We start from the raw sequence: 13220 nt of genomic DNA on the forward strand, positions 1-13220 counted from the left end.
TGTCTAATGATCTACAACAACTTCAAATGAGTTTTAGTTATAGCCAATGAAATATTTAATGACTAAAAGTTACATTTAAGATGTAAGAAACGGATTTCTATTTTGATTCTTTCCATTAACTGCAGAAGCCACACACATGCCTGGGTTGCCTTGAAGCCCTCCTCTGTTTACTGCCAGTGAAGACATCATTATTCAAACATGGCCAGCATGATTGCTATGGCAACCAAATTCATTTTACATCTGGTTATGTGATTAATCAAATAATTATCTAATCATGACATACAGCATTTATTTTGGAGGCAACTGTACCCCTGCCCTACCCCATATATCACATAACCAAGGAGTCATGCTGCGTTCATGTCTTGAATTACTGTAATTATGAGATTCTACTCAGAGCTGTTCATGTCCTCAGACTCAGAAATGATTTGTTACTATGGCAACTCTCATAACGCCAAAATGGATCCATGTGTGGCTTTGTTGCTGGTGGCAGCAAAATATTTAATCATTACATTCATTTGTTAGTTCACCTCTAAATGTTTGTGAAACATGTTTAGAATCAAAAAGTGGCTGTAATAGCAAACTAAACTATGTGTTGAGATACCAAACAACTGTTGCCATTTTACATTGTCATGTAATTATAAGTTTGGTGACAAGGAAAATTTCAAGAACAGATAATTACGGTAATTCTGACATGACTTGAGCACACCATAATCCTGCCTTCACATGCTAGCGAAATTATCATAAATTCATTACCAAAGTTGCACATAAGGGCAGACTCCAGACATAATATTGTATGGAGAGTACAGATAATTACAAAAAAAACTAATATTAAAGAACATGTTGATATCCCACTTACAAAGTTGAGATGACCCCATAACCTTTTAACATGGCAAAAATAATAGCCTTTAGTGTATATATATATATATATATATATATATATATATATATATATATATATATATATATATATATATATATATATATATATAGTTCATCAACTGAAAGTGTTATTACATAATAATAATAATAATAATACTAATAACACGTTAAGAGGAAATTGTTAGCTTGAAATTTAATTTAATTTAATCTATAATTCCAACAAATACATCAGAACAAAGGAATTAAATAGTCATTGTAATTATGACTAACAAAATGGGACAAGGTGGAATAAAATGCTAATATATTTAAGTAAAATATTGTATGGAAAACCAAGAATACAAAATACCAATAATATATAGTATATTTGTCAAAATATAAATAATTACATGTATCACTGTAGTGCTTCTTTCAATAAATACTAATAACGACATTTATGACCATAAAAGATCTCAAAAGATAACCTAACCTATCAGAATATTAGTAGAATCTTTTTTGATGCATTTTTATAATACACTAATCTCTCCAGTTGTATGCCATAAACAGTCCCGTTTGTGGGAGGGATAATACTCGGCTAAATTATACTCCTCTGCCGCAGTTTAGGGTAAAATGCCGAGGTAGATGGAAGGAACAGGCACGTTATTGCGATATTCATCCTTCAGTTTCAACAAAGCTGCAGAGACAACCGCCCAGGCCTCCCCCATTTTCGCCTGGAAGGTCACATCTCCAGTGTTTGAGTGTCTGAAGCCGTTGGCTGCTCCTGAACCGTTTGGCTCTTTCTCCACTAGCAAACAGCTCCACAATGTACCTCAATCGCTCTTAAATCTATTTTTAAACGGCTTTATTCCGCTCCACGCCGATGCGAACGGGACCGGACTCTTGTTTGGGAATTTATCTGACGATCTGCCGCCTCAAAGCAGCTTTATAACGCTTTGTTTGAGTACTATTTGACAAAATAGTCGAGGAGGTGGAAATTCCACACAAGCAGTGAAAGGCAGTCCTTGCGTTCATCCGGGTATAAAAGTGAGTGTTTTCCTAATTTTTCCCGTTTTATCGATAATATAGCAGCATATGTGCTTTTATGTACCTCTCTGTGTTTTTAATAATAACATACAGCGATATATAATTTGGTGAGAGCATTTCTTTTGGAGGATCTGACTGGGTGGGGGATGGGCAGCAGTGTGTATGTGTGTGTGTGTGCGCGCGCGCGTAAATGCAGCAGCTCTTCAGATTGTTTGGTAGTTTATGCAAAACGTAATTAAAAAACCGTTTTAAAGTCACTAATACATTAAGTTGATCTCTTTACATCTGATGTTATTGTAATTATTGGTATGTTTTAATATAATTTAATACTAGGTTTGATATTTAATATTAGGCCGTTTATTTTTTACGTTTATTATAATAGGCATCATACAGCCAACTCAAGTTGATTTTCTCACATAAATAATCTTCATTTATTCTGTTTAAATGATGGCCCTCTTGAAAACACTGGTGTTTATTTGTAAGTTACAGTCTTTTGTTCTTTATGTAAGTGAATGTGACATAACCTGAGCATTGTGAGAACTATAATACGTTTATAATAAGACTGTACATGATCAGTATAAACACATGACAGTGTTGTGCACTAACTCTGGATGTTAAGTTCCCCTCCCCCACTCTGTGTTTTTATAAACAGTGTGTGTTGAATAACAGGATCATGAATTTATAATTATTTACATGTAAAGAGATATTTCTTAGTGTGCACACTGATTATATACACTATCACTGTCAAATCATATTATTACAAATGACACTGAGATAAGCTTATGTTTTTTTATTATTATTTTTGAGTCACTTAAAGAGTGCAGTTGTATTTTTTTTTACTGTAAAATGCTGTTCTGTATAAGATGAGTGTGTGTGTGTGTGTGTGATATTTGATCATAGTGTGGGGGTGGGGAGCTCTAGTGTGTGTGTGTGTGTGTGTGTGTGTGTGAGATCTGGAGGCCATGTGTGTTGGGAAACTCCCATTGTAATGGCTCACATCACATGTAACCTATTTAGATCACCTAGCATTGGAGTCATTTACTATTGGGGTTAGGTTAACCCAGCTCATTTTACACAACCCCCCTCGAAAATTAGGGATTTAATAATGAACTGTAAAAAAATACCAATAAAGGTTTTTTTAATTACACATATAGTCTATCTCTGATTCTGTAAGTGGATGATTTGAGTCTCTCAGTCTTTGTCTGAAATCTGCGTCTCAAGTGGAAGAGTGGCACGGTTATGTAACTCGTGCCTGAGAGTGGATTGAAGCAAGATGTGGGGGATGGGACAGACAGATCTATTGCGCCTTTTCCCTCTTTTTTTCCTCCCTTCCTTTCCTTCCCTTCACCGAGCTGAATCGCAGTGGGCCAGCCGATGTGTTGAAACGTGACGTTTGTGTCTGTGCTCTGTTGCGATGCCGTGTTGTTGACCCTGTTTCTCTTGAGCCTCAAGGTTGAGATGAGATGGGCAGATGGTGTAGTGAGCTTGAAAATGCCTGCTATGGTCTGTGCTTTCTTGAACAAGGCCTGTGTTATTTTCTGCAAGGTCACTGAGGAACACTGTTGCTGTAACTGTTGGCAAGTCATGCAATTCAATGCAGTATGCAAATTGGGTTTTTATTTGTCCAGGTAAAGCAACAGTAATAACTTCTTTTTTTTTTTTTTTACTCTGTACTAGCATCAAACATGAAGGACAACTAGTAAACAAACTCATTGTGGCATTGTTTATTTCTTTGCTGTGTACATGCATTTGTTCAGGGAAACACCGTAGTGTTGCCAGTCTGGTTAGTTAACATGGAATCGAGTTCAAGTGAAGTTAAAATGACTCTCAGGTCTGTTTCTTGAACGATCGGTGGCTTATATGGTTGGTGGCCTGCTATCAGGGTCGTCAATCACATGCTTTGTTTGAAGTAACACTGTACAGCACACTACTGTATCAGTATCCATCTTATTTTTCAGCATGTTAGTAAACTATTTTCTGTCAATTTTGCAAGACTTCTGATTCATTAGCTGCTATATGTAAATAACTAGAAGAACAACAGCGAGTGGACAGTAAAATTGAGCCACAAATCAGCATGTTTATGTTTACTGTAAATTAAAATAATGATAAATACCAATTTGTAATATTTAGTAACATAATGAACTGATTTTGTACAGCTAAAATAACAAAGTGAATGGGGCTCCCCTCCTCCGGTCTCATAGACACTGGATGCCTTGCACCCTTTGGTTTCGGTTTTTGCGCTAAAATTAAGTTGCATACTGTAGAATGTAAACAATTTTTGGAATGATGAACAACATTCAGTTGTTTACATGCACATTATCATTCAGTTATTACATGCACACAGGAAATTTGACCTGCTATTTGGTAGTGGATAGTTTTTTTTTTTTACCTGTTAATTTGTGGTTGGTATGCATCCATGCATTCTGCTCCATTGTTTTTTGTGCACCATCACGCTATAACCTAAAACCAGCTTATTATTTTAGCAGTTTCCTATGGTCAATTAATCAACTGGTTGTTTGGATTACCCATTAACTAGTTAACTAGTTCCAAAAATGACTGTTTCCAAACAGGTTTCTGAATATTAGCCCTGTCTCTCTTTGTTTGGACAAACAGAAACTTAAGCTATCGAATAGTGTTCTTTTATTAAGAATATGAAACTTGTATAGAAAGAAGTATTTTAATGTACAAAGTATGGCATCAACTTTAAATTAAGTGTGGCTTATGTGGAATTTGACACCTAATCTGATGAAGGCTTTTTCGGCACCTCGTCTGTCTGGATGTCATGTTGTGGATCTGTGTGTGTGTTTGGGGGGGAGGAAGAGGCATTCCGTTTTAGATGTGCAGGATGGTCTCTGGTGTGTTTGACTTCACCATGGTCAGCTTCCCTCTGTGAGTGATTCATCAGCGAGCATAAATGTGCTGTTATACATAGTTTTGCGGGTTTGTGAAAGCATAACACGTAGCACAGCACAGTGTGGAGGACTATATTCAGGTTGAGGAGGAATACAATCTAAAGTATCAATTTAATTAATGACATATATGGCTGTATTTATTATATAGTGAAAGGCTTCGACAGTCCAAATTGATGATTTACAAGAGAAAAAATAAGCAAATGCATAGTTTCGTTTTGGGTGGAACTATCAGCAACCCTCTACATTGCGTGTAAATCACTCTCATATTCGACTAAATCTACACCCTGGTGACTGGGGTGGGGTGAAAAGTTTGGGAAACCCGTTCGGACACAGTTATTATTTATGCAATCGGTGATGCTAGTTAGAGGTCTGCACAGGCTTTAAACTGAAGCCCAAACCTTAGGTTTGAAGCTGCGCAAATCCACGTTCCTTTTTCAGCGTTTATTTGCGCATCTTCTCAGTTAACAACGGCTCTGTGTAGTAGCAGCTGCTCTATGTGAAATCACGCACCTGAGGGAATTTACCGCTGCAACGGTCAGTAAATACATGTAAAGAAACATAATCATTAGGGCTCGGGCAGTTCACAAGGCAAAAGAAAAAACACTTAGGCCTACCAGTTATTAAAGTTTATGAACATCAGGTGCAGCGTTCATATATAAACTCTGCAGAGTTTTTGAATAGTTGTATTTCACAAGACGATAATTCTTCCGTTGTTCAAATTATGGTCATTTTCATCAGTTAAGGCTCGTTAGCATTCTGCCTGCTTTACATCAGACACAGAGATTCAGTGCGGTAAGATCGCTTATATTTGTATTAATTAAATATACAATTTATTTTAATCAGCGAGAGAGAGAGAGATGAAAGTTGCATGTGTGTGAACCTGCAATGCTGTATCACTTGCGACGCAAACATCCACAAGCAAATGAAAGGCGCATCCCAAAGCTGGTCACTCTAGCGAGACGTTATCTCTTTATTCCTCGGACATCTGTGCCATCGGAGAGGGTGTTTTCTACCGCGGGCTGTCCACAGGCTGCGCTCCAGACTAACCCCACATCATAATATGTTACGTTTTTTTTTATAAAAATGTAAAAAATAAATTGTTGTAGCCAAAAAAATGATCAAGCTCATTTTTTTTTATCGTGCTATTAATTGATTTATCGACTGTCGCAACAGGCCTAACAGATACTAGTCAATATCGCAATTTAATGTTTTTTTTAATGACCTACTTTTGATTAATTCATTCAAAATTTGACATTCCATGACATTCGGTGTTAAACTGTGAATTCTGTTTTTTTGACTGGATTCTGCAATTCTGTCCACATTGTGGAAATCATAGGGCCCTAAGAAAAGCAGCCATGGGCTTTCTGATGTGGCTTTACTGAACTAGAATTTGATCTACAGTAATGAATCTTGTTTCATTATGTTGGTTGACCTCTGGCTGTTTACTTTTTGTCTGTGTTGCCTCCGATTCTGTGAAACTGTGATAATCTGTGATATGAACGTAAGTGGAAGTAAACTTTCAGAAAGCTGCTTCCCCTTTTCTTTGCCAACAAGTAACACAGGTCACTCATATTCTCATAACGTCCCTTTTTCAGATTATTTCATCATAAATTGAGTATCTGTTCTACCTCCTTATTACTCATTCGGGCAGTGTGGTACTTTTTTAGGATGTTTATTAAAGTCCCCATGAATTCAATAAAACATTTTTGGGTTTTAGCATCAATATGTTAAGGTTATCTATAATGCAGTGTGCTCCAAAACAGTGACAAAATTTGCATTTAGAAGATACTAAGGAAGTCGCGCTTCTGCTCCATTCATTAACACAGACACGCAGAAGATGCAGGATTCATATTTAAATAGAATGTTAATTCAAAGCTTGCAGTTCATCTCCTCTGCCAAAATGGCTCAATTAAATATTTGACGTCACATCATACTTCACCTTCACATAAAATACTCTGACCGATCAAATACTCTCCAGAATCCGAAGCGCCCGCCTCCTGCACTATAACTATATATGCTGAAACACTGGCTGAAACACAGTCACTTGTTCAGTGTAATATTTCCTGTACAGTCTATGCGTCATAGTGCACAGTGTAGGTGATAGGGAACGATTCAGACAGTGTATATATGCAAAATATGCAAAAAGTTTGCTTGGTGCCAAAGAGGTCTGGTTTCACGTGAACCACGGCGGCACACATCTGGACTTTGGCTCCGGTCCAGAGACGCGATCGCATTGTGCAGATCATATTTGCAAGTCGGCATTTATTAAAAACTTTTACAACTACACAGTCTCCGCCTGATTATGACCACTATTTTGTTTTACTAAGAGTTTCATACTGAATCTAGGGGGTAATCTATTAGTCTGTGATGGTCAAATGCGGCTTTACCAAGCTCAACAGCTCTGGCCCGAGCAGACATAATCAAAACGCTATTGGCTACTTTAAAAAGAGGACGGGTCTGCTCGATATGCCCTCTCTTCCTGTTTCAGTTTAAATTACGTCACCACATAGAGTAACGCTGCTTGTTTCAAGGCACTTCAGGGGACCTTTAAGCATGACTCAATATCGCATTTTTTGGCCGATAACAGTTATGCAACATGCACGTATTTTACTGTGTGTTTACCATTTTTCAGACAGATCCGTGAGGCAGTCATAAATCATCATCGTCATGTTGGTTTCATTTCCCAGATTAAAGGTTATACACACAAGCGAGAGCTGAAATTTGCTGACTGGTTGTTCATGTGCTCAGCTGTGGTGGTGTTTGGGGGATGGTTGTATGTCTGACCTGTGCTTTAGCTGTTCATTTGTCTCTTCCTGCTCTCTGACAGACTAATGAAACCTTTATAGTGCTCCTCCCCCCACCTACGCGGTTGCATACTTTTGTTGTGTGTGACCTGAAGGTCAAGTTCAACAAGCAGTCCCAAGTGCTCTTCCTAGTATAAAGGCCGGGCACATGTTGTTTTGAGAATGAAGGAAATGTTAAAAGGCAGAGGAAACGTACAGTTCATCTTATGTGACATTGGTGGCAATTTGTGAATATTAGGTATCGATTCTCAAAAACAGTATATCGATATAAAAAAAAAAAAATCATACAAGATTCATGGCAGTTGTTTTGTTTTGAGTTTATTTCCCGACTGCTAGATGGCAGTCTTCATCTCTGAACAAATCCTGAATGACAGGGAATACTAGCATTAGGGTATGCCACTAATGTTTGCATTAATATAGTTCGCTGCTAGTACTGGAGGGTGAAAGATTTGTCCCAGTTCATGTTTCGGTGTACAAAGCTGAAGTATGCTGTCATTAGGCTTTTGTGGTAATGTCCACCCCGACTGTTGCGCTGGTGCAGCCTCGGTTCCACCGCTTGCTGCGGCGACGCGTATGAAGAGGCTAGCGTGGGACGCAAAAAAACAATCAATTATAAAGTAAAAAAATAAAAATAAAAATCACAGTTATAAAGGCAGTAACATATCATAGATAGGACAGAACAAGAAAGACTATTAATAATCTTTGATTTCGCAGAAAATATTATAATACTGAAGGCGCCAATATAGAGCGCTACAGAGCGCTTATGCGCATTCTGTGCGCAGAATGATGAGCTTGAAACAACACAGAGTCGCAGCGCGCAGGCTGCACAGCCCTCCGAGTCCACATAGAAAGCTGCTCTGCTCGTGTTCATCTTCAGTTCTCTCTTCACTACAGTTCAGACAGTGTACTGTTTAAGTAAATGAATTAGTCCGTGATATTCGTTTATTTCAACTCAGAGAGAGTATTGGCCACCTTAAAAAAGTAATTAATTGTGGATTAATACTTACTGGAGACTCGAACGTTTCAAGGGATTCAGTCCTATTTGGTGAACTGGTTCAATCGGTTCACTAAGAAGAACCGGTTATATTAAACGATTCGTTCGCGAGCCAGACATCACTATTACAAAGGCAAGAGATATTGATACGTGGTCTATTAAATATGTGTGTTAGTTTAATGAGCCTTTTCTTTGAACAGTTTTAAACCTCAGTTACTGTGCGCTCTTGAAGAGAGTTTCATTGTTTTGACTGTAGTAACGAACGCCCCACACAGTCTGAACACTGAATGGAGGATGACCGATAGCCGCAGTGGAGAGAAGAGTTTATGTGAACTGAATTTAATGACTTCAATATTAATCTGTACCTCACATTGAACTATGTAACTATTGAGCTTCACCACAATTGAAATATGTTCATGAAAATGTTTTGGTGCTTTATAATGTTTAATGACTTTCGAGGAGCTCAGCAATAACACAGAATAGTATACACCGGATCGGATTTGGATCGGTCTCATCTGTCCGATACTCAGTCCACAGAAAATTCCTGGATTGGAGCCGATACCGATCCAGAGTATCGGATCGATGCATCCCTTATAAATCACTTGTATATGCGACTAAATCTTCACTCTGGGCGACTAAATGATGTCTAATATTAGCCAATGGCTAATTAATTCTCAGATATTACTGGCCAGTATGTGAGTTGGAGGCAGAGTATAAGTTTAGCACAGATATATTTTCACTCACCGAATACACTAACTGATTGTCTCAAATTTGAATGGATCAATGGATGCGCAGCGCACCTGTATTTGATGTACTGTAGACTTTAGTGTGAAGGTGCATGACAGAGAGAGAGAGATTTGACATGCTACATGTAAAGCTTCTTTGTTGTATTTTCCTGTCAAAATAATGATTTTTTTCAGCTTGTAAGATCTGCCATGTTTTCCTGTAGTAGGCGGAACTAATGTGCAAATGCAATCTCATGGCTGGCGAGTAAATGGAGAAAATGTACTAGCCAATGGCTCAACTGTGTCTGTAGAGGGTTGCTTTAAGGTAAAAATGACCATAAAAGTCCATAAAAATCAATTTAAACTTATGGGAAAATATTAATTTATGTCACTGCTGGGAACTGACCACCACACAGAATATGAAGATATAGAAAATTGTGTAGATGAGTCAGCTGTCAACTGTAGTCCTCAAGATATCAGCACAGTAACACTCAGTCAAATTATTGTTATCATAAAATCCCAGAAAATATAGAGATATATATTTTTGTCAATATTGCACACCCCTAGCTGCCAGCCATTCCGTCCAATTGGCTGAATGTCAGGGAACTACACTAACTTTTTCCACTGGTTTCACTTGTGCGACTAACTTTTTCAGTTACTGGCGCAAAACATGATTTGGTCACACAATTTTTTTATAGTAAGCCGCTCTGAATAATAATGAAACTGTATTGCATACAGATGTGCTTTTTATTTTACTTGCCATCTTTTAAACCACATGCCTTCTTGTTTTATTTCTTACAGTACACACAGTGCATTGCTCCGTCTTGGTACTTTAACCCAGAGTCATAGCTGGGGTTAGATGGACCCTGGTGCAGGTTGTACAGTGGGCCCTATTTGAAATGGCTTAATATTTACTGTATGTTCGTTTTATTTATTTATTTGTGCTATTTACACAATGTTTACTTTTTTTTTTTTTTACACATTTGTAGGTGTCCAGAAACGAATTAAAAATAGCACTGCAAGGTCCTCACTGTAAAATAAAATACACAGTCAATCCAAAATGTATTCAGACACCTTCGACAATTCTTACATTATCACAGTTTAGTTTGCTATAGTTTAGAAATTGGTAATAAAATATGACAAAGAACTCAGAGTTAAACTGTGTCAGAACAAATTCATCTTGATAATGTCAGATAGCTTTGATAGAAAGATATGTAATGGAATCAACCAAAACTTCAGACAACTGTTAGTATGATAATATTTATACAACTATCAATACTTTGTTGAACAATTACCAAGCAAGCAATGCTTAAATTTGTTCAGTCTGTGGTGTGAAAAGGTTGCATTAGCAATTAAAGAAAGAAACACTTAAGCAAAACATGGTCAGGCCCCTTTTTTTTCTTTTTTTTTCACTTGTAGTCTGCAGTATGAAGAATTTTTGAGTATAATATTTCACAGTTCGCTGTATTTTGCTATACTCACATAAATAAATGAACTAGTGTCCTGCACCCACCAGTAAAACAATTTAATCAATTATATCAAATTTTTAGTTTAACTGTGGATAAATTCTTGTTAAAACTACAAAGTAATTCAATCAAGAGCAGTGAGTGATTTACTTTCATTTCCTTGGATAAACATTAAAGACACAGACAGCAGAGCTAGTAAATTAGGCGCGGTCACTTTAAGAGACCGTGCATCCATTATAATGATACACATCCGATTTCTTTCCAACTCTTTACTTTCACTAAAGACATAACCAGAGACTTTTCGAACACACTTTCCAAAACAGGTGTTTTTACATATTTAGCATGTATAGGCCTATTTGTTGGTAAAAAAGCAAGAAGACTTTGAGACGCGTTTCTGCTTGTGTCCTGAACACCAGAATACTGCGTTGCTGAATTAAGCTCTTTCGCATCCTCTTGTGTTTGTTCAAACTGCAATTTGTATTTGTTCATTCAGGTGCAGGAGGACGTGAACGGCCTGAAAGAGAGCTCGGTTTAGTGTTGCTGTCCGTGAAATGCGGCTCTCTCGTGTGCACCTAACACAGCGCGCGAGTAACCAGCTGCTCCGTTCAGCTTTACCGCATCGCGGGGCTGAAGCCAACTTGATGTGTTGAATGCTTAGTGCACGTTATTAAACATATTTTTAAACTACACATTTCTGTTTTAATAAATGCTCATAGTAAATCATAGCATATTGCCTAAAACATAAGGTAGGTACAAAAATAATCAGTGATACATTTGCGACCTCATAAAAATTATGGTAGCAATGTCATTTCAAAAGGTCGCATATGCGACCATTTTGGTCGCAGTGTAGTTCCCTGCTGAATGTAATATGTAACACTGCACACACCATGCTAACCCTCGCCAATGTAGAGCTTAACTTTAGGTTGTTTATAAAAGAAATCTGTCAGTGTTCTTTTCATTTGTTCTCTTGTTCAGTCTTTTTCTCACGGTAATTAGCAGAAAGCTGTGACTAAACTCTACATTGAAGTTAAGAATGTAAGGATAAAATCTGTTAATAAATAATTTGTAATTGTGATGCTATTAAAACATTTTGGTGAGTGCTCCTAAATTTGCTAACAAGCAAAAAAGTTAACCCGCACCTGGACGAGGGCGCACTGAACTCTCTTTGTATGCACGTGTCAATGTTTATTAATAGATTAAATGAAACGGGACAAAATAAATCTTGACAAACTATATATCATTCTAAAAATCTAAGCCTCAAGCATCGACGACAGATCACTGTTTTTCAATGGAAAGCTTATAAAGAATGTATTTGCTAAATTTGTGTAAGCAGTACACATCAAAATACGAAGAATCAAAACGCAGTACATACCAGATTCGTCGTAATAACGAGTCTTAAACCCATCCACAGCTGTAAATCACAGTTTAGTTAGGAAGGTAAGGGTCCACTGAATGACATAGTCTCAGAAAAATGGTTGTAGCAATCTCATTTTTCATTGTATCTTCTTCAGATTTGAAATAGAAACTCATTTCAACTTTCAACCCATTACTTTTCTAGATCGCTCCAGGACTGATCTAGTAAATAAATCAGTGTGGCACAATTTTTTTCAAGGCACTTCAGTGTCTATAACTTTTTATCTTTTTGAGCATTATCAACTCTGGAAAGGTAAATACCAGAGGGTCTTCTTTGCAAAGACACCAAAATTATTTGTGTAACACACTGAAGTAAGGAACTGTTGCAATTTTAAGTTAGGTTGGGCACTTTCAGCTGTGAGTCCCAAAATGGGGGGTCTGGTTAACCGGTTAATTTCGAGCCCTTACTTGTAGGTATACTTACTTGTAGGTATAAAATTCAAATGTCGCATTTATTGTCCAACTACAAATATTTCAGCAAAATGTATATTTTATTTAAAGTTATTGCGCTCCTATGTCATTAAGCTCTGTCTGTTTGGCACATGTGCGCGCGACTGCACTCATTCTAAATGAAGTCTGTTTGTGAAGTTTAGCAGAGAATCGCAAAGCAGAAGGCTCATGCACTTCTGACAGCAAAATGGAAATATCTCCATGACTTTTATAACATTTACAGATGGATACATTAAGGGAAATGGCACATCTTGAACAGCGCGGATAGCCTAGTGCGGAGTAGTTAGTAGCGACACGCATCTGACAGTCTGAGCCACTTAAACTGTGCAAAACTATAAACTATACGATGTCTTTCCAGTTTTAAAGGCATTAATATAAAGCTTGTCACATGTCTAGAACAAATTGGATTTTGCACTTTCTCCGCAGCAGTTCAGTCTGTTGTCCTCTGCTATATTTTTCAGATGTGTATATATCAAGCTACTGTGCATCAATATATAAACTGTATTGCCTCATATGGTATCACTTATAAAGAAAATATTGATATATCATACAAACTC

The 13220-nt window shown here is 37.3% G+C and overlaps 1 protein-coding gene across 3 annotated transcripts in view; it reads left to right on the top strand.

Moving 5' to 3' along the window:
* Positions 1 to 1550: 1550 nt before the first annotated feature.
* The window catches only part of LOC128022440 (F-box-like/WD repeat-containing protein TBL1XR1), a 56529-nt gene continuing 44859 nt past the window's right edge, over positions 1551 to 13220 (top strand). Inside the window, exon 1 of one of the 3 annotated variants that reach the window (XM_052610034.1) lies at positions 1551 to 1899. The gene's annotated coding sequence lies outside the window, so the exon portion shown is untranslated. The remainder of the gene's footprint in view (positions 1900 to 13220) is intronic. The other 2 variants (XM_052610033.1, XM_052610032.1) reach the window with 2 other exon arrangements.

The sequence above is a fragment of the Carassius gibelio genome, chromosome A11 (assembly GCF_023724105.1).
Source record: "Carassius gibelio isolate Cgi1373 ecotype wild population from Czech Republic chromosome A11, carGib1.2-hapl.c, whole genome shotgun sequence".
NCBI classification, from domain to species: domain Eukaryota; kingdom Metazoa; phylum Chordata; class Actinopteri; order Cypriniformes; family Cyprinidae; genus Carassius; species Carassius gibelio.